General features: G+C 42.0%; 1 protein-coding gene across 3 annotated transcripts in view; it reads right to left on the bottom strand.

The window, feature by feature from the left end:
- Bcl9 (BCL9 transcription coactivator) overlaps positions 1-23,473 on the bottom strand; it is a 90,790-nt gene that overhangs the window by 26,423 nt on the left and 40,894 nt on the right. The window lies entirely within an intron of this gene.

The raw sequence follows: 23,473 nt of genomic DNA, 5'->3' as shown, positions 1-23,473 counted from the left end.
GGAATGAGGCCCGCCCCTGCCCGCCTCGGTGCCGGCCCCGCCGCCAGGGCCCGCCCCCTCCAGGGGAAAGGCACCCGTCCCCCTCCCAGAAGGCGCGCGATGGTACCAGCCCGCCGCCGCCGCCTCCCCCTCCCGTGCCTTCTCCGGGAGGTGCCGCCCGCGCCTCGCCCACTCTGAGCCCCGCCCCCGGTCCAACGCTTTACTATGGGCCCGCCTCGTCCGCACCGCCTTCTGATTTCCATGGCCCCGCCCCTGTCCAGCCGCTGCTCGTCACCCGGGCTCAGGGTGACGCCCACTCCCCCGCCTTAAAGCCGCAGAGCCCTCTTTCCCAACTAAAAGATCCTCCCGAAGGACCCTGGGGTGGGAGGTGTGGCGGGGAGGTTCTCTTCTTCCCCCCCACCCTCCTCCCACGTTCATTGACCCGGACTCCCTACGGCCTCCCGCAGGACTGGAAGCCATCGAAGGGGGCTAGAAAAGGCGCGGAGGACGGAAGGGCAGCGTGGAATTTGGCCATCTTTGACAGAAACTAATTGGGAGCCGCTAAAGGAACCGGTCTCTGCTCATTCGGCTGCGGCTCAGGTCCGGGCCTAGTCGCCCCCCCCCCGTCCCCAACTCACACCCCTCCTGGATGCAGTTCTGCCCTGCCTCTTTCCAGTTTCCCCCCTTCTCCGGGTATGCACTACCTTTACGGATGCTGGTCTTCCTCCCTCTGGAGAGCAGCCCCCCCTGAGTTGCACTCTTCTCTCCAAAGCAGATTCTCGCCTGGGTCCTGCAGGCTTGGTGGCTAGTGCAAGGTCTCCTTCCACCTCGGGCCCAGCCCCGCCCCGCCCCGCCTGGGCATCACTACCTAGGGTCCCCAGAGGGTACCTTCTGCCCAGGCCCCTGATCCCTTCCCTACCGCAATATCGCGCTCCTAATTTTTCAGAAGAGCTTTGCTCAGAAGGTCTCAGTATAGCACTGTCCCCCGTGAAGTGAGAGGTAGCTCATTAGATTGTACTTTTTCTCAGAAGGAAATTGCCAGACATTATGGTTAACGCACGTAGCTCAGATTCTGGCTACTCTTTATTTGTGAGGCCCTTGTTAACTGCTGGGGTGACCAACCGTTATTACAGTCTGCCTCCGTAGCCCTCCCCACAAAACACTACTGATCTCCGAGTTCGTCTTCATCTTCTGCAACTCTGCACTGGCCCAAAGCTTTTCTAACACAGTGAGTGAAGTCTGCCTACTTTAGAATGCACTGCCTACTTTAGAATGCACCGCATATTCTCCGCGAAGGTGGATGAGGACAATACAGCCAAAAAGACCGAGATACATCCTCTGTTCTTGCTTCTGTCACCCTTGGATTTAACCAGGATAGCCATTTCTACTTCAACTTCTCTTTCCATAAATAGGGAGTCTTCCTTGTGCTACCCTTTTAAGGAATAGTGCTCTTGTAAAGGGTGGTACAAGAGAATCCGAAATGATCAAGTTCATTCACTGCTCTCCAAACCACTTAAAACTCATGACTGGTCATGTGAGTTTCTTTACCATTTTCTCCAACTTAGATCTTCGAAAACCTGTGGCAAGACATTTTCTTTTTATGTTCTGTTATGACTGAGGCTATAAATTTTTTAAAAAGAGGGACAGAACAGTACAGTAGGTATAGGCAATATAAATCTAAGAGCAAGTGAAGGATTCCAAACAAGAAATAAAGTTTTTTTTGGGGGTGGTGGTGGTCAACTTTTGGTTGTAGAATACTAGCATCAACATAGCTAAGAACTTCTGTGAAAAAAGGGAGGAAGAAAAGTCATGTTTGGACATAAGAAAGGTCAACCAAATCAGAAATATCCAAGAGTCATTAGGGACTTGTCTAATGCAGGTGAAAAAGGATTCACACTGGTTCTCAAAAAGGAAACCACTGCCAAAATAAGTCCAGGGCTGGGCTGGATATGGTGAATCAAGACACCTCTAGTCAGCAAAGCTAAAAGCCAGACTATGACAGTAATGCACTTTATAAAAAGTCTTAACTTTTTTTCCCCCTAGGCATTAAGCTCTCATGCATCCTTGTGTCAAAGTTCAAAATTATTTAGGGAATGAGAAGGAAAATGCAAATGAACATTGCACACAACACTAGGGTAAGAGCAATAATACCAAGAATTTAAGCACGCTGAAAATCAGGAAATCTGAAGGTTAACATCTCTATATAATGTTAGTTTAGCTATACTACACATGAGATAGAAATGTGTTTTTAAATATTTATTGTATTCAATAGTTTCTTTTACTAGAGAATTTACCCTCTGAATTCTCTAACTTCTCATCTCACTTGAGAAAGAGGTCCATTTTCATGTACAAGGGTCTAACGTGCATAAATACTAATGGATAATGGGGCAGTCATTTTTTTAAAGCACCCTATAAATAAAAACCTCAAGGTATTTCTGCTACTCTAGAAACTCTAAGAAATCTTTTTCCCCCCAAAATGGTAAAATTGTTTAAAATAAACGCTTTGCCTACTAAAGAAACCTAGCTTTGATTTCCTCACTGAAATATGCTTAACATAAGGATGATAAACACTCAGTGTACTATAAGGATGGTTGATATTAGTTTGGATTCTTAGTTCTTCAATGAATCAGAGCATTTGTGTTATTACTTGGGTTTGCCTTTAGTCTTTTCCACCTAGACAGTCTATTTCCAAGTTAAAGGAACAAGTGCTCTCATTTTCTCAGCTCTTGATAAACATCCTCAAACATTGTAATTGGGTAGAACTCCATCATGTTTCTTAGATGACAATTTTGACATGGAAATTTAATGATTTGCTAACATTACACTCATTGTAAGGGACTAGAACTCCATCCCAACCCTCACAGCACTGTCCTAACACCTAAGAACTGCTCATTCCTTATTACTTATTGTAGGAGAGAACATCTACCTTAGGAATGATTAAGTCTAAGAAAAGTTAAGCCCACTCAGCCAGCTGGTGCTAGGGTTACAAGAAGCCTAAACAAATTCTTGCCGTGATGGAAGCGTTCCACTTGTTCAAGGGTTCTTATTGTTTGTGCCAGCTCACTACTAATTCATCTACCTCACTGTTCAAACCAAAGCTGACGAATTTCAACACCAAGGGGATACCACTGAGAGTGACAGTGACTGAAAATGCCGGGCTAGAATGGAATGACATCCCATCACGTTCACAGTGCTGTCATGAGCTAATCTAAGTATTACTTCTTTTTTAAAGATTTATTTATTTTTATGTGTATGAGTGTTTTACCTGCATGTATATAAATGTACCACATGTGTACAGTGTCCACAGAGGTCAGAAGACGGCATCAGATCTCTTAGAACTGGAGTTACAGGTGGTTATGAGCTACCGTGTGGATGCTTGGAACTGAACCCGGGTCCTCTACAAGAGCAGCCAGTGGTCTTAACACTAAACCATCTCTCTAGCACGTAGACATTCCTTCTTTAAGCTATCCATGAAAGAGAAACAACTCTCCATGAAGATCCTTGGAAAAACCCCAGAGCCTCATCGCTCCCTGGAAAATTGAGAGCTAATTGTCTCTTTTATAAGATCCACATCAATGGTAGTGTCACACACCTTGAATCCCAGCACTTGGGAAGCAATCCAGGTGGATCTCTGTGAGTCCAAGGCCATCCTGGTCTACATAGAGAGTTCTAGGCCAGACAGGGCTACATAGTGAGACCCCCCTTCTCAAAAAAAAAAAAAAAAATCAATGTTCGCACTCCTATCCCTCTTGTAGATTCCCCTGAAGCCATAGGCACTCTTTGGAGAGAGGGCATCACCCTGTGTGAAGCTCTGATGGACCTGTGAGGTGATATACAGATCCTCTGAGAAGGTACCACCCAGCCTTATTGTCATCCTGCCACATATATTGGTATGCCTTTTACCTTCATTCTATTTCAATTCTAATTCAAGCTTTCAAGCTGTGTAACCTTCAGCCTGTTATTTTTCCTGAGCTAGAAGTGCCCAACATGGTGCTGATACCTTCCCTCTCCATTTTTCCCCATTTACCTATAGTCCACCATAGCTTAACAAGAGAAGCCTATGTTGTTCCTTGTGACTTAACTATCTCTCCCCAAATCCCTTTGTCTTCATACCATTTTTGCAGGGGTGGGGGGATCAAACCTAAGGACTAATGCATGTCAGGCAAGTACTCTACCACTGAGCTGCATTCTCAACTTTCATACCAGTTCACGTCTTTCCATAGGGTACTACTCCCCCCACCCCACTTGTCAGTTTCCACTAATCTATTATTTTATTTCTCAATGGCTTTCCCAACAATCTTAGGTGTTTCTGCTACCTCTATATACTTTCCTAGGAATTCTGTCCTTCCGATATACCTATTTTGTTTTTGCCGACTTCTACCTCTCTGCTCTTTGACTCTTCCCTTTCCACAAAATCAACCTCATTTCAGTTTCTCTGGAATTGCTCATTCTCGAGCCATTTCAGTGTTATGTTCACCAGGTTTGCATCTAGGTTGCTGTCATTTGCCATGTTGCTGTCCTTGAACCTTTGACAACCCACTGTTCCACAGTGGAAGTCTCTATTCTCATGTGTACGCATACTTTGTTTCTGCTCTTGGGCTGCCAGATATTACTAGAGCAATCTGAAACCAGAGATATTGATCCCAAACCCAGGCAATAAAACTGAAACTGAACTTGATTACTTACTACTTAGCAATTCTTTTATATATTATTTTTGTCTGTGTCATTCTCCACAGAAATGATTCCAATTTTGATCCATACTTCTATATTGCAAGGTTGATTTTGCCATTTCATCCCACCATGGAAGATCCTTGTACACTTTCTACCTTTCATTGGCTTTCTGCTTCTGCTTTAGTAAAATCTCATAGCAAGACCCCCTTTCCTCTTTTCATTCAAATTCATCCAAAAGGTAACCTACATTTTCTGCCACCACAGTTGTTTCCTAGTCTGTAAATATTCTAATCATTCTATCAAAACATGCCTTCAACATAGCCAAACCTAGCTTCCAGATCCATCTAGTACTTCCCAGCCCAGCTTTCTTCAATTGGTTTTCAATTCTAAAAGGGATGATATTGTGGCTGTGTCTTTTTTAGTGACTTAAATTCTCTACCTGTCCCTTCATCCCAGATGTTGCTTAAGGTCCTTGGTTTTTTTATTCTCCTGCTCTGATTTTCCTGGGCTCTCTCTCTTGCTTTCCCAAGTTCAGTCATTACTTCTTTGCATATAACCCAGGTATTCAAGGTCTAGCTTGATTCTCACTTGAATTTGATCTTGCATTTCTAGGAACTCAGCTTGCTCATTGAGAGGAACTTCATAGGTCAAAAACAAATTCACCATCTTTCAAGAATAAGTCACACTTCTGAATCCCCTGTCTTTTCACTTTGGCTTAAAACTTTAGAGGTGATCCTGACTCTACATCTTCTCTGAATCTTCTTAGTCACTTGTGTCCATAAACTCCTCTTTAAATCAATTTATTGTTTTCTGTTTATAAGTTTGAACTGCTACAATAGGCAGTCCTGCCTCCATTGTTTCCCCTCACCAATCAGTTCTAGATATTCTTTCCAAATAGATCTTTCTAAAGGTGCTATTTAAACATATTACAGTTCATGCGATGCCTGTTCCTCTAGCCAAGTCTAATTATTGAAGCCACCGTGGTTCTTTGCACCATCTACCCTGAGTCTGACACTATGGCATAACAGCAATATACTGGCTTTAGAGTCATGTGAACCTGAGTTTTAATATTGGATTATAGTTTTTAGGCAAGAAGCTTCAGGCAAAAATCATTTTATTTTCTTTCTCACTTAATTTCAGTAGCAGTTGTTTACATCATCGATTTGAAAACACAGCCCAAACATGCAACCTTTCATTTCACATAGCTCTTACTGTGGGTCTCAGTCCTCCCCCAGAACCTGAGAGCAGACACTTATGCCTGTTTTGTTTTTGAATCATTTATCATTGCTATATTTATCAAGCATCTACTAAGAGCAGGGCATCTTGAGATACTAAAACAAAAAAAATCAGATATTCAGTTCTATCTTTGAGGTTCAATCAGACTTGGATGGAGAATTCATTCATTTAAAAATAAAAATGTTGAGTAAGTGCCCACTGTGTGCCCTGTGCAAAGTACTGAAGATTCAAGATATAAAAGGGAACAAAAGACATTTTCCCTGATGTTGGGATCTGGGATCTACCTGGTTAGGAATACCGATAAGCAAACATTTATAATCAATTATAATAATTGATATGGATAAATACCAGATGTTGGGGGCATGCAGAGGAGAGGAGTCTATGCAGATAGGAGACCTCCAGAAAACAAAAAGACCCAAGCAGAATCTTAAGGAATGCGTAGGAGTCAGCTAAGCAAAGGACTCAGCAATGTGCAAAGGCTCAGCTGTGTGACAATGTATATAAATAGCCACAATGCAAGAAAGGAGGTAATAAATAAATGGCAGAGCAGAGGCAAAAAAGTAAAATGGCAATCAGAGGAAATACATTATTTGAGGGGGAAGGGATAAATAAATCCTGCTTCATGGAGGTGGAGGCATTTGAGGCAAGCTGAAGGTCAGGCTAATCCAGACAGGCTCTCCGTGCAGGGACATACAGGACAAGGACAGCACGTTGTCTGCTGTGATGACATCTAGGTTTTCCTCTTGAAGTTTGTTCCTCCACTTCCCTAAAATGCTTATGCAGTGACTCAACAGAGCTGTTTCTGGGTGAAGGGACCCTTGATCAGACGGCCGAATCTAAATCCAGCTCTGTCAGTAGCAAGCTGTGTTACCCTAGGAAAATCACTTCTCTCTGCTAGGCCTCATGAAATGGAGTAATGATGATATTTTTCCTCCTAGAGCATTGTAGGAATAAATGAGTGACTATCTGTAGCTACATACAAGTAGTGCCTGACACAAAAGAGGTACCCGATAAACATTGGTTATTATTACATTTGGTTGTCTCCAGAGTGTCCAAAATGGAATTGGTGGGAGGTGAGATTTTAAGGGCACGGAGAAGGTCCCTAATACTCCCCTCATTCTCACACCTAATCTCACTCATTGGCGTTTTTTTAAGGATCCTGACATAGGCATTTGAATTCTGCCATTAGAAATTCATACCTTTGGATTTAAGATATCACTTCCCCAAGCCCTTGGAGGAAACACAGTACAGGGTTAACTCTTTTATTCTAAGACATGGTCTGGTCAATGGCTTATCCTCTTTAGTTGATAACTATATTGAAGGCGTATTGTGAGGAAGAAAGAAAATGCTAATTCTAAAACTTGGAGGGTCTTCCTCAGAAATAGAAGCCAGAGAGATACTCAGAGGGCTTTCTGAGGGTGATCCTTCTAGGATTGGAGAAAAGGGTTGAAATTGGAGAGTGATACCAAAAAATGATGAGGAAAATTAAAACAAGGTCATTTGCACCAATAAAGACAGACTTTGCTAACATAAACAGTACTAACCTTGACTTTGGGAGTCTTTATCAACCACCCCTTTCTCCACTCTTGCTCTGCTTTGAAATAAATAATTTTGCCCAAGATCAGTCTTGACTCCAAATAATTGAGGGCACTATGAAGATGACCAAGGAACCCCTGCTTCGAAATTGTTATTACTTTACATGTTTGCTCTTTCATTTATCGTTTGTGCCAAATTAAGTATGGAAAGAGCTGCATTTGAAGCTGAAGAAATCCTCTATCCAGCTGAGGAGACAACAACAGTTTGGTCACAATTAACACCTTAATTGAATTACAGATATGTAAGACTTCCAGAGAAAAGAAAAAGAAGGCTTGCGTAGAGTCCAGAGCAAACAGCGATCCTGTCATGAAGGATCAGAGGTTGAACTGGCCTTCCTTGTGAGAACTGATTTGGAGGCTCCAGGAAGAGAATGACCACAAGGGACAGACAAGGAGTCATGACAGACACCAAAAAGAACATGGTGCGTGTGTGCGTGTGTGTGCGTGTGTGTGTGTATGTGGGGGTTGCTGTGTGTCAGAAAGTGGAATGACAATGTGGATTAGAAATAAGACTGACAGTTGCCACTTACAGACTAGTTAACACAGACCAAGCACTTGCCTAAAGGTTTTATATTATCTTGCTTAATACACAATATGACCCCATGAGGTATGAACTGTTTTACAGTGGAAGAGCCTTTCTTATTCAGAGAGGTAAGCGGGTCTCCTAAATCCTGCCACAAGAGTGGCAAACTTGAGGTTAAAACCAAGGTCAGTCTGAGGTGGAGCTGGATCTATCTACATTGCACCCTCTCTTTGATACACATGGGAGGGTCAATAGGGGGTACAGCTAGATAAATAAGATGGCAATTAATTAAAAATTATACTAAACAAAGTATACAAGTATGTAAGTAGGGTGCGCTGTAAATTCTTTTTGCTTGTCTGTTTGTCTTTTGAGATAGAGTCTCATTAGAATTCAATATGTAGACCAGGCTAGCCTCAAACTCATAGAGCTCTGCCTATCTGTCTCCCAAGGCTGAGATTAAAGACTTGTGCATTCTCTCTCAACTCTCTCTTTCTCTCTCATCTCTCTATCTCTTTCTCTCCATTGTGAGTTCTTTTTTAAAAATGAAACTGCTGAGGGCTAGAGAGATGACTCAGTGGTTAAGAGCACTGGCTGCTCTTCTAGAGAACCTGGATTTGATTCCCAGCACCCACATGGTGGCTAATAACTTTCTGTAACTTCAGTTCTAGCAATCCAACGTCCTCTTTTGGCCTCTGTGGGCTTTGCATGACATGGGTGCACTTACATACACATAGGCAAAACACTCATACACATAAAATAAAAATAAATGAATAAATAAAAACAAAATGCTGGGCATGGTGGCGCACGCTTTTAATCCCAGCACTTGGGAGGCAGAGGCAGGTGGATCCCTGTGAGTTCAAGGCTAGCCTGGACTACATAGTGAGTTCCAGGCCAGCTGGGGCTACAGGGAGACACTGTCTCAAAAAGACCAAAAAAAAAAAAAAAAAAAAAAAAGCTACAGTTGACTGAATATTGCTTGTGGAATAGCTACCATCTTTACAGTATCCTTTGGGCTGTGACTTGTAATTATACCCATTTTATAGATGATGAAATCAAAATGGAGAGGACAGATGACTTGACCAAGCCTCACAGCTGCTAAATGGTGAGGAGGCCAGGATTTAAATGCTAGGCTAGTGGCAGAATCTGTGTTCTTCATCACTGAAGACCCAAACCTGATATTTGACAAAGGTGTCAAGAACACACAATGGAGGAAAGACAGCATCTTCAACAAATAGTGCTGGCAAAACTGGATCGCCACCTGTAGAAGAACGAAACTAGATCCTTACCTTTCACCTTGCACAAAACTCAACTCTAAATGGATCAAAGACCTCAATGTGAAACTGGAAACCTTGAAACTATTAGAAGAAAATATTGGCAATAACCTACAAGATACAGGTGTAGGAAAAGATTTTCTTAATTGGACAGAAGTTGCTCAGGAACTAAGGTCAACAATCAACAAGTGGGACCTCATTAAACTAAAAAGTTTAAAAGTTTCTTTTTCTGTACAGCAAAAGAAACAATCAATACTCTCACAACCCCTATGGAATATGGAAGGAATGTAAGAGCCAGAGGATGAGTGGTCAACAAAAATGTGGTATATTTAGACAATGGAGTTCTATTCAGCAGTAAAGAAAGATGAAATGATGAAATTTGCAGGCAAATGGATAGATCTAAAAAGTGTTATACTAAGTGAAGTAACACAGACTCAGAAAAACAAAAAACATATGTTTTCCCTCATTTGTGGATCATAGCACCAAATCTTTTTAAGTGAGTGCATATCCTGATGCAACTGCAGGAACCAAGAAAATGGAAGGAAACTAGGGAGGTAAAGGGAAAGAGGGAACCGAGAGAGAAGAATAGTAGGATAAAGGTGTTACTAAGGGAGAAATATGTAAAAAGGGGTTAGTTAATGGGGGGCTATACAAAGAACTATGGGAATAAAGGGGAAAAAATTCTTCAGATACACATTTAAAAAAAAAGCCTTAGGCACAGAAGGAACCCCATGGAGATGGAACAAAGCCCTTCCAGAAGCAATAAAGTTGTTAAATGAAAATCCCAGTGCCAGAGGTGGGTTACCCCCCTATGAGCTGTTGGGCTGAGGGGCCTTGGAGGTCCCCAAAACAATAAAGGCAATTGCCAATAATGTTGGTTGTACACCGGAAGTGGATGGAGGGACCCTATTGCTGAAGACACTGCTTGATGTGAGAGGGAGAAATCAAGCTTGGACTAAGCTGGAAACTCCCTGCACTGAATGGGTAGCTTTCATCTTGCCAAAAGGTGATATGCAGATGACTGGGGGAGAATTGTCCCCTATAATTCCAACATCGGACCCTGTGTGTTGCACTATAAACATACCAAACAAGATGTCCCTGCTGGTGCAATAGTGGAGCTGTACCACCAGCAAATTTTCAATCAGATAAAATGCCCACTCTGAGAGGTGGAACACACATCTGGTACTATAGACCAGACCAACACCCTGTGGCAGGGGAGAATATAGGCCCCGGTGGGGAAGCCACTGCAATTGTTTTGTTAGATGGATGTGATACACCTGCTAAAGTACTGTCCAAGCATTTGTGTTTACACCAATAGGTTATTATAGCAGCCTCTGTTTAGATGTTCTTGCTTCCTGCTGTTTGTGTTTTTAAAGTAGATGGAATCCCATTGAAATGGGCCAACAGCCCATGGAAAACTGATATGCAGAGACCCAAAAGTTCAGTGCCTTGTCACAATTGGAGGAAGATCATCTCACACCTACCACACCCTCCAAGGCTCAGGGACTTTTGTGGAAGAGGTTGGCAGAAAGAATGTAAGAGCTGGAGGAAGGGGTGGAGTGTTAACTGGAAATGTCCTCCAACCACTATGCCAGCAAGTTATAGTCACACCTCCTTCCCATGCTCATCAAGGAGTCAAGGGGGAGTCGGTTACCCCTCCCACCCAATCAGTAGACCTTAGCTGCATGTGGGGGAGGGGCTAAGGATATATAAGCCGAGAATGCCAGGAGGCACCTCTCTCAACATGTTCTGTGGCTGTCAGGAAGTCACAGGATCTATATTTGAGTGTGGACTTTCTAGGGCAGCCATAAATGGGGGGCGCCCACTCTTCTGTAAATAAACCTGCACCCTATCCTCTGTTTAAAAAAAAAGAAGAAAAGAAAATGATAGGTATTTGGATAGATAGATGAGAGGGCTCTGACTAGACTACAAGTGGATGGACTTGCACTGAGGAATGTCTGGGGACACTGACTTGATACAGTGAGTCTTCATACCTAGGATAGAGTATATAGGTTCTAGTGGGGGTGCTATGAGAGGGTGCTGGTGGGGATGGGGCTATAAAGATGATTCAGATTGTTTGAGATATTCTGTATGAAATACAACAAAATTTAATGAAAACAACAAAAAAAAATCTGTGTTTTTGCTGCTGTCCTGCACTGCCTGTCCTGATCAAAGGAAACACACGTGGAAATAACACCCTTGCAATTTGGGTAGTATTCTTCAAAGCATTTCCATATTCACAGCCACATGGGATCCTTATGAAAACCATGCAAAGGATTAGAAGATGGCTCCCTTATAAGGAGCAATAATTGTCATAATAAACATTAGCAATCTAAGCCAATGCTGATTTGAGTACTCTCTATATACCTGGCATTGTGCTGAGGGCTTTGTAAGATGGGTTCTATTATAGACCAATTCTCTAACTCAGGTTCTATTGTTAGCTCACTTTGCACCTGAGAAAACCAGTGCTCAGAGAGGTTAATGAAGGAAGGAATTTCGGATAAGTTATAGACTAGTACAAGGTCACATGACAATGAGCATGCCTGCTGAAGTAGTTCGAAGTTCCCTGGTGTCACATCCACACCTGCCCTTTGCATGTTTCTGTTCTAACTATCCACCTGCAGCTTCAGAAGGGAAGGTTTGAGGAGGGAACTGCCCAGGAGAACAGCTGAAGACCAGAGAAACCTGGACGTGAAATGATGCAGCCCCAGCAAAGGAGAACTGGCCAAGCAGTGCAGTAGCAGCTCACTTCTGCAGCACATTAACGCAAGAAAAGAGGATTGTAGAATTTATTTCTAGCCTTAAAACTGGTGGAAAGGATGGCTGGATATGAAGGCACATGCCTTTAATCCCAGCACTCAGGAGGCAGAGGCAGGTGGATCTGTGTGAGCTCAAAGCCAATCTGTTCAACATAGTGAGTCAAACCAAAAAACAGGTGGAAAGGGGGCATTGTCGTTAGAAATGGGAAGGGTTAAAAAAAACGCTACTAATCTACAGAGAGCTGCCACCACATACAAAGTGGGGACAGCTACAATGAAAAGAGGCAGACAATATGAAGCGTTGGCAAGGGGAGAAACTAAGTCTCGTTTTTTGCTATATGGCAATGTAAAATGGTGCAGCCACCTTAAATATCAATTTATTAGAAAGTTAAACTTAAGTTTTCTTGTGATCCAGCAATTCTGCCTCTAGGTGTCCACCTAAAGAGAAATAAAAACATGCCTCCACAAAGACCTGTATGTGAACATTTAGCAGCATTGTTCTTAATAGTCAAAAACTAGACACAATGAATGTTCAAATGATGAACGAATAGACAAAGTGTGGTGTGTCTATACAATAGACTATTATTCAGCAATAAGAAATGAACCACCGATATACTACCGTATGAATGTATCTCAAAGCTACTATGCTAAGTGAAAGCTCTGAGAACAAAAAATTGTATGCTGCATGATTTCACGTACATGAAATACTCAGAAAAGATAAATCTGCTCAGGAAGTGATTAGTGTGGATGAGGACTGACTGCAAATGGGGATTTCTTTTCTTTTTGGTAGTACAGGGCTTGAGCCCAGAGCATTTCCTGGGCTAGGCAAGTACTCATCCACTGAACCACCCTTTCTACTCTACACACAGGTAGAGCTCATATGAAGCAAATGGCTTAGAAAAATGTCATAGTTTTGAGACAGGGTCTTCTTACTCTATAGCTCTGGCTGCCCTGGAACTTATTATGTAAACCAGACTGCCTCTGCCTCCCAAGTTCTGGGATTAAAGGTGTGTGTCACTATGCCCTGCAAAGCAAACATTCTAAAGCTAGGTGATGATGATTCCAAATTTACAACAATTGTTTTAAAGAACATTGACTCGCACCCTTACCTATGATACTTCAGTAAGTTAGTTATTTTAGAAAAGTGAAACTGATTTGGAAAGGAAGAAATGGAGTTAAACTTTAGAGTTAGGAGTAACCATTCGTATGAGATTGGAGATGCCATGGTGGGTGAGCGAGGAAGCTGGAGATGCAGGGGGGAATGCCTGGTGAGCTCTTCAGAGGAAAGGGGATATAGAATGGGAAGATGCCAAAGGCAACACTTCAGGGCTACTACCTGTAAAATGATGATTTGAGGCCTGCTTAGTAGTTAGGAACACTTGTTGAGGACTAGAGTTCAGATCCTAATGCCCACAGAACAAGCCAGGTCCTGTGCATGTCTGTAACCACAGCTCTGAGGGGCTGGGAGTAGGAAAAATCACTGGGGCTTGCTGTCTTCCAGCCTAGTCAAGAAAGCAGAGCCCCAGGTTCAGGCAGAGACCCTGACTCACAGGAATGGGTGGAGAGCAATAGATAGAGGAGGATATTCAATGCCCTCTTCTGGCTTCAGCATACATGTACAGGCACAAGCATGTATACACATGCATGCACATGTATACATACATCACACATTCACACACATAAACAGTAAATCATAAAAAAATTTAAGACTATAACAATTTGCCTAGGCTAACATAGGCTCACTCATTCTGATAACATGTCTGGCTCAAATTAAATCTTACTTATTTTCTCTAAGCCCCAGCTGCTTAGACTATGTGGCCCCATGTAGTGTAACTGAAGGCAATAGCGAAAGGTTTCTGAATGAACAACAACCAAAAATGAATTCAAAACCCAATACATTTTTTTTTGTCTTTTTTTTGAGACAGGGTCTCCCTGTAGCCCCAGCTGTCCTAGAGCTCACTATGTAGACCAGACTGGCCTCAAACTCACAGAGATCCATCTGCCTCTACCTCCCAACTGCTGGGATTAAAGGCGTGTGCCACCATGCCCATCTCAACCAAATACATAATTAAGGGCTGGGTGTGGTGGTGCACACCTCTAATCACAGCACTTGGAAGGCAGAGACAGGTAGATCTCTCTGTGACTTCAAGGCCAGCCTGATCTACAATAGTGATTCTGAGGTTTGATTCCCAACACCCACATAGCAGCTAACAACTGTCTATAACTCCAGTTCCAGGGGATCTGATGCCTTCTTCTGACCTCTGTGGGCATCGCATGATACGAGTGCACTTACATGCAGGCAATACACTCATACGCATGAAACAAAAATAGTAAATAAAATATTTTTATAAAAGAATGGTGCCTGAGACACTTCAGCTCAGATTCAAGACTATCCTACGTTATGAATCAAAGTAGTTTGTTTTTTCTTTCTTCTGTATATACAAAGTTGTCTGCTCTTGTAGAAACGTAGTGGTTTATGGAAAGCAAAGACTTTTCATATTTTCCCGCTGTCATTCCTCTGCATGTAAGTGTACTGCGTTAGAATATTTGAGGTTTAAAAATTCTTGTTTGAGTTGCTGACTTGAGTTTCATTAAAAAAGAAAGCCAATAAGCAAATATTAGTTTGGGATTAAGACAAAATTTCCAACAATTTCTGAAATGGTCTTAAACATATTCTGTCATTTTGTATTGTGTATTAAAGTGAGGTGGCACTCTCAACATTGATGATTATAAAACCAAAAATATTGATCAATTCTGAAAACTTTGAAGATACTCTGCATTCTTCAGTAGCAAATATCAAGCCGAGATTTAATTCTTTATGTAAAAATAAACAAGCATATCCATTACATTAGTATGCACATTTGCTTTCATCTTTAATAGATAATAAAATTATATGTATATAAAAACCTGTTTTAAAATAAATTTCTTTATGATTAATTATTAATAAATGTTTGATATGTATGCCTGTTTTATATACCTATACACCCAGGGTTTTATAAAAATTTCTCAGGTTACAAAAGGTTGCAAATTGGGGGCTGGAGAGATGTCTCAGCCAGCACTTACTGTCATTCTCCCAGAGGACCCAGGCTCAATTCTCAGCACCCACATGGTGGCTACCAACCATCCATAGTCCCTGTTCCAGGGGCTCTGATGCCCTCTTCTGACCTCCACAGGCATTGCACAACACTGGTGCACTTAGATACATGCAGGCAATACATTCATACACACAAAATAAAAATAATAAATAAAATATTTAAAAGAGGTTGCAAATGGAAAAAGTTTAAGAAGTCAGAAGCCATCACTCACTGGGAGCAGAGATATGTGTCCTCCAAATATTAGGATAAATCTGCCTGCTAGAAACCTGCCTCTAAGAGACTAAAATACACAAGGATAACTGGGAATGAACTGAAAACTCTCCCTGTATTTTTGCGTTAAAAAGAGAACTTCACAAACACTTGTACTTAAATTAGAAATCATCTGCATTAGAGAATGTTTCCAGAATGGTACTTATTCATCAACCACCAAGATAGCTTATGATACAGGACAGCCCCAGGAATCAAGCTGTTTGACCTTAATACTGAACTCTGAAATCAGAAGGCACCCACATAGACTTTGGGGTGAATTCTACAATTGCTTTCCTTCTTCTTTTCCTTCTTCTTCTTCTTCTTCTTCTTCTTCTTCTTCTTCTTCTTCTTCTTCTTCTTCTTCTTCTTCTTCTTCTTTTTCGGTTTTTTTGAGACAGGGTCTCCCTATAGTCCCAGCTGGCCTTGTAGACCAGGCTGGCCTCGAACTCACAGAGATCTGCCTGCCTCTGCCTCCCAAGTGCTGGGACTAAAGTCCTGTACCACCACACCCAGCTGCTTTCCCACTTCTGAATTTAGGGCAAACCCTCCCAGCCCTGCCCAGCCCCAGACTTAGGACTTTGGGGGAAGGACCCCTCCTGAGCAAGGGAACTGGTGATCCCAAAACCTGACCGTAGTGGCTGATGGAGGGAAACCAAAACAATCTTTTTGGTTTTGCTGTAAATGAAGCAAATTTGGACTATTGTCCTTGGTTTTAACATAAAGGGTAAAAAGTAAGAGTTCAACAGCTCCAGGCAGGGGCAGAGAAATGTAGAGAAAGAAGTTCAGTGAAGAAGAATGTCACTGGCCTGAGGGCTACCCCAGTCAGTTCAGGGGCAGGCTAGGCCACTGCTTTGCAGAACTTGGATGAAATTTTACTTTCACAAACTTCTGAATGCAATTCAACATTTCCTTCAGTCATGAGTATGTAACCAGGCTCGGCTGTAGCTCAATGGCAGAGAGCTTGCTTAACACGCATGCATGAGGCTCTGGGTTCGAATCCTAGCACCACCATACACTCCATCCCTTGTCCCAAATGAATATACACAACAGACCAAAATGGTATGAGGAATGTTGGATTTTTTTGCCAGTAGAATCACAGCTATTCCAAATACCATTAATAGTCATCACGATGAGAAAATTACAGTAGTTATTAGACTTTCTCGTAGACTTTATTAATGCTTTAGTAAATAATGCTTTAATGCATATTACTATATTACAAATTTTATTTTTATATTTAGAGCATTATATTTCATTATAACTAGTTTTTAATTCTATGTGTTTAATTTTATATACTTAAAATCATTCTGTTCATAGGCTTCGCCAGCCCCGGGGGCCCAAGACACAAGAGTTTAAGGACCCTGGGCTGGAGAACTTTTCTTAGTTTTCCTCTGGTACCACAACCAAGAAAGGAAAAAGGAGGGAAAAAAAAGCCTCTCTCCAATGCCTGAAATCCCCCCATTAAGGAACATTTCCTTTGGGTTTTTAAGACTCACATTAAAATGCAAATGCCCCCAAAGGAGAAGAATTTCTAGGAGTGTTATTAGTTAACCCTTAAATGGGGTTGTTTAGCAGCTAGCTGAGCACAACAACCTACAATTCAATTAAATAAATGTTTATTGACCTGGGGCCATGGAGAAGAAACCAGGATTAGGGATAAGGGAACCAGATCCTCCAAGGTTCCTCACCTCAAGGGTGTTTGCAGCCTAGCAGCAAGGATAAAACAAGTTCAAAAGAGGCAGGGCTTTCCAAGATAGGCATAGCACACAGAGACTGCTCTGGGGAAGAGATGGCTTGGAAGAAAAGGCATGCATTCCTGTATGTATTCTAGAAAGACTGGGTCTGGACTCAGTGCTAGGCTAATGCTAGGTCCTCAATATACAGCCTTCCAAATTCGCTACCCAGGGTTGAAGATAAACAGGTAAATGTCAGTTAGTGACTGTTGTTGGCTTCTCTATTGGGCTAGGAAGGTCTAAGGGAGCACAGGATGGAGGGACTTAGAGCTTGTGGGGACTAGGAAGAATCTACAAAGGTGATGGATGTGTCACAGAGGAAGTGACAGGTGAGCTGAGTCTAGCAGGGCAAGTTTAGGACAGAGGGAAGAGGGAGGAGAGACATAGCATTACTGAAGGTATGCCAAGGGACCTATTCTGAGGATGTGGGGAGCTTAGGGGTAGTGGAGGAACCAGACAAGAGATGGAATAGTTACGGAATGGCACTGTGCTGTGAAAGGACGTAGCTTCAATGCTAAGCACTCTGTATCCTGTCCTTTTGGAACAATCAAAAGATACTTCCAGAAAGCATAGAGTAGGTGGGTCACCCGGCGGCATAACTGTGATGTTTCAAACCTCAGAGTAGACCTGTCAAGTCAGGTCCTCTGTGAGCAGGGTAGGCTTGCCTAACTCCACTGATGTTCTTGATACTCCATGACCTGGGAAAAGGCTGAAAAGGAAGGACGCACTTATAACACATGAGCAGACTGTAGATTCAGGACCAATGGGAGGAGCACAGCCTTCTTAGGGGAACCAAGGACTTAGTAGGATGGAATGTGTGGGGACTGAGCTGGGGTTGATTCCAGGAGCCCAGGTAAAGGTAATGAGGACAGAACTGTGGCAGTGGCAGAGAAAGAGGAAGGAAGGGACAAATGTAAAACATATCTGAGTGGCAAGCTCTGCATGGCTCACTGGGCAGCTGAAGTGGGAGGAAAGGCTGAGTCACAGATGACTTCAGGGGATTGAGCTGGGTGATGGGAAAGTAGGATTTTTAAGAGAAAAGCATTAAGATGGTTCGGGAGGAAGGTGATTTGTTTAGGCAGAAAGTACTCAGGCATAGAGAAGCCGGTAAGGGATAGTTTTAATTTGGGGTGAGCATACCACTGTGGTTGGTGGGATGCAGGAATGGGCACAGATGGCACACTGGCAGTGGGTACAGGCTGAATTTTCGCCATTTGTTGAGGGTCCCCTAACAAGGGGGCGGGAGCTGTGAGCTGTAAACTCAGGCAAGTCCCTTTTCTTCTCAGGAGCTCCCTTTCTGTTTTGTTGGAAAAGCAGGTGATAATAAAACTTATCACCCACTCATCTCTCGGGAGTGCTGCAAAGAGCAACCCATATGCATAAGTTTAAAGCTCTCAGCAAGAACCAAAGTGTGCTGGAAATGCTAAACAATAATAAATCCAGCCACCCCTTCACCGCGATAGTAAACAAGGTGTCTTCTTAAAGCAGATGTAGTTAACCAGGTACTAACTTGGAGGCTGTCAGAGTTCTATAGCCTCTAACAACAGGTAATTAAATCTAAACTCTTGATTTTCAAGAGTTCCCTCATTAGAGGGTCTCAGAGTGACCCTAACACTTTCATCAAACCGAAGCCCAGACTCTATGGCAGTTAATTAACATAAACATTACTTTATCATCCTTTCTCTTTCTTAGTATCCTGTGTTCCACTAAATATCAAATCCACACTACCAGCAAACCCCACCACCCCCCTCTTTGTCACACCCCTGAGGTCCATCTCTTGGCAGAATGGTGCCATATAAAATATTCAGCTCCTAGGTAGGATGTATGCAAGCTACAAGGGAAAAAGGCTGTCAGACAGAAACACGGAAAGGGGGAAAATTCACTACTAAAATGACAAAGATGGCAAATCCAGTTTTAAAGGAACATACCTCTAATTATATGTTCTATGCATAGCAAATCTCTTTTAATAAATCCCATCACAATCTTCACTCCCCTGAAGAGCAGACCTGGTAGGTAATAACTCCCCTCCTCTGTGCTAAAATCCAATTTTCACACCTGGTAAATGAAATAACTCCACTGTGAACTGAGGGCAGGTTGGGGTGAGCCGTTAACAGAAGGTTGGGGGCCATGCATCACGTAACAGCTCTTCTGGGAACCCCTTCTGGAGATTTGTGCTTTTTATGCCAGTTGATGCTATTTGGCCAGAAAACTCCAACCTGTGAGGTTACAAAGCTTAAGCCTCTATAACCCAGAATAGTTATGAATGAGTTCCATGGCTCTTGGTTCACATGGAAGACCTGGCCCTCGCCCTAACTTCTGTTTGTAGGACAGCTCCTTTGAGTTTGCACACTTTCAACAGAAGAGCTTACGCTACATTTCTGACTTTCTGATGAAGACAAGGGATCAAGCCACTAAAATTCACAACCACAAAGGGCAATACATGGGAGAAACAGAAAAAAATCACAAGTCCAAAAATCTAGCCTGGGTGTGTCCTGTGCAGACCTACTAAGAAAGAATAAAGTGGATTTTATAAGGAATCAGTCAGTAATGAATGTGAGAGCACACACACACACTTGGAGACACACACAGAGACACATACACACACACTCAGAGACACACACACGTACACACTCAGAGACACACATACACATATACACTCAGAGACAATCACTCAGAGGCACACTCATACACTCACACACACATATACACATATATGCACTCAGAGACACACACACATACATACGCACATGCTCACACACATATACTCTCACAGGCACACACAGACATACATACATTCTCACGTACATATGTACATACATACACACATACACATACACGCTCTCTCTGTCTCTCTCTCACACACACACACATACACACACACACACACAAATTGAAAATAATTGAAATGTGAACCAGAAACATGTCCCATAACACATAAGAGTTTAGCAAAGTGAATATAAGTGAAGAGAAATTATTACTCAGCAAATAATATTGGAATAATTATGCTACTGTTTGTAAATTTAAAATCCTCATCTTATAAAATAAAAAATCCCAAAGACTGAAGACTTAAGTATAAAAATGAATCCATTGAAAAAATGGAAAAAAATACAAGTGTATATTTATGTAAACTTGGCCACATGGAAGGATGTTTTTAGAGTAAACACAAAAAAAATGATTTTATCACTTACAGTTTTAAAAGGCGTGCAACCGGATGGGAGCAAAGTATTTCCAGCAAATGTGACTGAAAATAAATTAATGTTTTAGAGCTCTTGGGCCACAAAGATAGCTGAGTGTGTAAAGGTGCTTGCCACTAAGCCTGATGACCTCAGGTTTGATCCCTGAAACCCACGTGGTAGGTGGGAATTGTCCTCTGATCTCTACACACATTGTGGCAGTTGTACACTTGTGTACACAAATAAATAAATGTGGCCAGGCGTGGTGGTACATGCCTTTAATCCCAGCACTCGGGAGGCAGAGGCAGGTAGATCTCTGTGAGTTCAAGGCCAGCCTGGTCTGCATAGTGAGTTCTAGGCCAGCTGGGGCTACAGGGAGACCCTGTCTCAAAAACAAACAAACAAACAAACAAAAAGACCCCAAACCCCCCCAACAAATAAGTAAATGTAATAAAAAGGAACTTTAAAAAAAAAAAAAGCACTTCTGGGGCTGGGGAGATGGCTCAGTGGTTGACTGCAGTGACTGCTCTTGCAGAGGACCCAGGTTTGATTCCCAGCACCCACATAATAGTTAACAACCATCCAACTTTAGTTCCAGGGGATCTGACACCTTCTTCTGGACTCCAAGCATTACATGACATGGGTGCACTTATATACATACAGGTAAAACACTCATATACTATTATGAATAAATTATAAAAATCTGTAATTGTTTGTTGAATTTTTGTGCATTTCATACACAATATCTTAATCATCTTTATACTCACTTCCCCATCAGCATCTTCCCATAGTCCCTCACTGGATTTCATGCATTCTGCCATTTATGTTAAGGCCTATGGAGTCACGTTAGTATTACCAGATGTTCCTCAGTGAAAGTTCATCCACTGTGGTCTAGCCAGCCTATATAGACTCACTCCCTTAAAGATCAGCTCTTCTTCACCCAGCAATGATCAGCTGCCCAATAGTTCTTCTGTTAAGATTGGGGCCTACAGCCCGTTTCCACAGTTCTGTGCTGGGTTTTTGTCTGCTTAAGTTCGCATGGGTCTTGTGCATACTGTCAGCATTGCTGTAAGTTCATATGAGCAAGGTCCCAGGAGCCTGTAACACTATATTTACAGACAGTATGCCAGTCATCAAAGAAGCTTCTTTTGCAACAGACGGAGGCTATTACAGAGTTCCACAACTCATTACACACAGAGATTAAGTGTCTGTGAAATGCCCAACCCTAAGTAACACATCTACAATGGAACCTCTACACCTAAGGCTCATGGAACAGGGTAGAACAAGGGGGTAAGAGAGAATACTGACACATCTCTGAACTCTCACCAATGAAGCTCCCTCATGCAACAGAGGGCAATGAACACAGAGGGCCACAAAAAACACCAAAAAAAAAAAAAAAATAGCCAAAGTATAGAAAATAAGAATCTAAAGAGTGTGGGTCCTTGGACAGAACTCCTGTATTAAACTTCACCCACCCAGGGCTCAGGGACCATTGTGGAAGAGGGGGTAGAAAGATTGTAAGACCCAGGGAGGAGGTGCAGGACCATAAATAAACTTTTTTAAAAAGAAAGAGTTCACTTGAAGTTACAAAAAATGCATATAGCTAATAATAAAGGAAATACATGTAAGTTTCATTTTCCACGAGGGCTTGGCACCTGGTAAGCACTTGGTTAGTTAGTTAGTTAGTTAGTTAGTTAGTTAGTTAGTTAGTTTGGGCTCCTTGTAGTCCAGGTTGGCCTCAAACTTGTTCTGTAGCTGAAGATGACACCGAACACCTGATCCTTCTAACTCTGCTTCCTGGAGTGCTGAGATTACAGGTGTGCTCCAGCACATACAGTTTATCCGGTGCTAGGGATCAAACCCAGAGTTTCATGCATTCTAAGCAAGCGTTCTACCAACAGAACTACATCCCCAGCCCAAAAATTCTGTTGACTTCTTTAAATTAGCAAAGAATATGAAAATTCTGATGTCTAATGTTAATGTCGTTACCATCCAATGGATGATACGCAGCTTGGAGGACTGCACACTCAGGCACTAATTGGTGAATTATTTCTGCAAAGGACAGACAGTAATTATTTTCAGGCTTAGAGGCCATATTGTCTCTGTGGCCAGTGCAGCTAAAAACATAATGTGAAAAAAGAAATATGATTGAGCTCCAACTATACTTTATAGGTAATCAAATGTGAATTTCATAACAATTTTCATGTATTCTAAAATATTGGTTTCTTTTTGGGTTTTGGCTAAGCATGTAGACATGCAAAAACCACCCTTAGCTCACAAGTTGTGCAAAGACAGGTCACAGGACAAATTGGGGTCCTCATATCTTAGTTTGCTGACTCCTGTAGTAAAACAGCATTTCTAGCATTTGGAGTGTGACGCTATTTACTAAAAGGCTTGAAAAAGGCCATATACAGGCTTGTCAGTCTCAAAATAACCAGGAGCAAACACCTATTTAAAATAAAAAGTTGAAGTTCATATTTTTTTTTCCTCATTGTTCTAATTATTCCTTTTCTGGAAATAACTTATAAGGCAAAAGTAAATAAGGAAACTCAGTCAGAATTTTATACAAATAAGTTTTTAGGCATCTGGCAGATGTGAATGGTACATTAAACCTCAGCACATTCATATGATGAACGATTACACAGATGTAAATCTTTTGTAAAAAAATATTCTATGGCATACGAGAAACTGTTCAGGACAAGAAGTTCCATGAAAAAAAAATGGAATGCAAAAATGTCTATTTTTCTATCCCAGTTTTGGAAACATGTATGTATGCAAACATACATGGATAGGGATGGGAATATATAGAGAAGAGATGGAGGGCAAGCAAAAAAATGCCAAGTAGTATTCCACATGCTGTCCTGGTGAGGGCTTACATTTTTTCCTTATTTGCTCTAATTCTCCATCACGAAAGGCTATTACTTTCGTAATCAGGAAAATATACAAATGCTATATCTAAAAAATCTGGAAACATGTCCAGATTTGGAAATTGAACAGAATACTCAGTGAAGAAATAAATAAAAGATTTTTAAATTCAACCTAGATGTAAGATCCTGACCAAACTGCAATGAGAAACAGACCTAGGCAACTGAGAGTCGCCAGGGTCTAAACTTCATGCAAAATCACCACAGAAGAAAAAAAAAAAGTTCTGATCAAAAGCAGCTGAGACCTGGAATCTACAACTGGCCCTCC

The sequence above is a fragment of the Nannospalax galili genome, unplaced genomic scaffold, assembly GCF_000622305.1.
Source record: "Nannospalax galili isolate Female #2095 unplaced genomic scaffold, S.galili_v1.0 scaffold693, whole genome shotgun sequence".
Classification (NCBI taxonomy): Eukaryota; Metazoa; Chordata; class Mammalia; order Rodentia; family Spalacidae; genus Nannospalax; species Nannospalax galili.
This window is presented reverse-complemented; position numbering and strand designations above follow the sequence as displayed.